We start from the raw sequence: 3,006 nt of genomic DNA, 5'->3' as shown, positions 1-3,006 counted from the left end.
TTTTATTGGTCTTATGAAGTATTCGAATTTGTTGAGATAGTGAATTGGTGGGTTTTTGTTAAATGTGAGCCAAAATCATCACAATTAAAAGAACCAAAGACTTAAACTACTTCAATCTGTGTGCATTGAATTTATTTAATACACGAGTTTCACAATTTGAGTTGAATTACTGAAATAAATGAACTTTTCCATGACATTCTAATTTATTGAGATGCACCTGTATAGCACTTTATACAATAGACTGCTTTTAGGCAAGCAGCTTTATAGTATTAAAAATTCTAAAGCAGTGTCGGTGTTGCTTTTAATTACAGTTACAACTTCAGTTTCTACTATAAAGCAGCTCTCCAGTGTGTTCATGTTTTTACTCACGTCTGACCATGACAGACTGAACAGAAGAAAGATTTCCATGTTAAAGAAGGTGGAGCCACAGAGCCACACCCACCTATTGCATCATCGCTCCTGACCAATAGTATTTCAAAGGTGTTTATCACCTGGAGAAAACTTTTCCTTAAAGTTTCCTTTGGCAAGATATTTCAAACTCTAAACGAACAATAAGCCATCAGCTTACTGTGTGTTTGGTTTTATATGATAAATTGCTACACAGTCAGGAGATATTGTACTTGTTCGACAAAAATCAACAAGTCTACACAATGAAGCTGTGCCCTGCATCATTACCACATGAACGCTGATATCAGAGACGTGGAGGTCAGGCGAAGCAGTGGGCCATGACATGCTGGGATGTAGGTGGCCGGTGTGTTTGGTGTGTGTTCTCAGAGCCACCGTCTCTTTGTTAGCGAGACACTAGCGGCTGAGTAATCCGACATCCATCACCAGCTTAGGCAGCAATACACACAGTGAGCGAGTATAGGGAAAACAATACGTAGTGAAACGGTGGGAGGCCCTTTATTCATTACGCAGGCCTGTGATGCTCTTTTGTAGGTGTTTGGGGGTGGTGGTGAGCCTGCAAAAGAGCCCCATGACAAAGCCATTTCCTACTGTTTGCATAGCTCATTGTAATCATCTCTAATAGTGCTGTTTATCAGGTTGCCAATGAGTAGAGATGTGTTTCAAACGAAGGGTTTTCAATGTTGTGCGACGTGTTCCCATTTGTGGAGCGGTGCCACTTCTGTGCTGTTAAACCGAGTATGAATCCAGCCTGGTCTGACTGAAGTTTTTATTTCTCGCAGCAATTTATAAAGAACAAAAAGCAATTCGAAGAAGCATTGTTTATTGAAAGTGAGATGGATGCATCTGATCTATGGGCACATTTAACTGAACCGATTTACTCCAAAGTTTTTAAAACGGCTGACAATGGAAGTTTCCATTTTCCATTTTTAGCTGAGGTTTGTTCTTATTTAAGCTAAACAACTAGTGAAAAATATCTGGGAGAAAATTGGATATTAACGGTGTGTTTCTCCATTTCTTTGTGCATTAATATATATATGAAATTGCACTGCTGAATCACACTATAAATATGCGTCAATTTGCCATTAAAATGGTTCATTTGGCCTCCCCAGCCATGTCTGGTCTTGACTTTTTTGACTGTATCCGACAATTCAAATCATAAAACTGATGCTGCGTCCAAATATGCATGCTTCCCTACATAGCAGGCAAACAACACTTGAAAAGAGTGTTATGTCTGAATTCACAGTATTTGCAAAATGGTAGATGACCTACTACTTCTGGTGATATCAATATCAATAATATCAATATGATCATATATCTGATGAGCATTCCCATGAGGCCACAGGAGAGGATGGCAGTGAAAAGATGCAACTTGGAAGGTCAAATATGTGACAAATGAACTGTGTCTGGATTTCATTCATACTGCACACATTCATAATATTTAGGACATACTTTTTAAATGGTCATGAAGTAACCAAACCAAATGTACTGTAGTAACTACCAGTATGCAGTTTTGGAAGCAGCTTATGTCAGAATTTTCACATGATCTAGTGAAATAATATTGAATTAACTGTTGCAGTTTCCAATTTAGAGTACATGCATTACCCTAAAAAATACTGAATATAAGCTAACATCATGGACTTAACATATTAAGGTTAGGTTTAGTATATAGCTACTACCTATTATAATTACTATACTAAGTAAATAGTATGTACAAGTAAAACAGGACTGTAAAATAAAGTTGTACCTATAAATTCATTTGAATTATTGGAATTTATTAATAACTACAAACACCCGGTCCTATAGCAACACTCTTCAAAATAAAACTTCCACAAGGGGGTTTCTCAGTGATGCCATAGAATTTTGGGTTTCACAAAGAACCTTTCAGTGAACAGTTCTTAAAATATTCTTAGAAGGTTTATCATGAAACCATGATGCCAATAAAAAAAATTTATTTTGAAGAGTGTTTAAAGCATTTTCTCTAATTTGATGAAGTAAACACCACCTACAGTATTCCTCATTATTTTCATAACTATAGGGGCACCTCCCATGAAAAATTCACAGTGATTAAAGAGTAATCAAATGTATTGTATACGTTACGTCTTTGCAAAACTAAATGAGCCTGTAGGGTATTGTTTTCTCAGAACGTTTCTAGCCTGTGAGTCTACCATAGTCACAAAGGTACCTGCTTTCGGTTTCTTCAAGAGAACCAAATCTCATTCATTTTGCATTATATAACAGCTTAACCTTACATAGCATGACAATAGCAACAAGTCAGACCTGTCGCATGTAAGCAAGGGTAGCCTATGTTTTGAAGAAATGAACATGGCAACCGAATGGCACCTTCAGGTTTGTTGGCTCAAGGTTATCCAATCTCATAGGTGTCAAGGATGAAGCTTCTGTTGTGGAGACCAAGAAACAATAGAGGCGCTAAACGTTCATCACATACAAACGAACGCAGGTAGAGAAGAGCTCACCTGACACCTGATCTCACCATGGCCTCGAGAGAGCCGGTGCCGCAGGGAGAGAGAATTACAGCGGAGAGTTGCAGAGAGAAAAAAACAAACATAAACAAGGCCCACGGTAGCCAGGGAAAGACCG

Source organism: Sinocyclocheilus grahami, unplaced genomic scaffold, assembly GCF_001515645.1.
Source record: "Sinocyclocheilus grahami isolate Dianchi unplaced genomic scaffold, SAMN03320097.WGS_v1.1 scaffold353.1, whole genome shotgun sequence".
In the NCBI taxonomy this organism is placed as follows: Eukaryota; Metazoa; Chordata; class Actinopteri; order Cypriniformes; family Cyprinidae; genus Sinocyclocheilus; species Sinocyclocheilus grahami.
Note: the sequence above shows the minus strand (reverse complement) of the source record.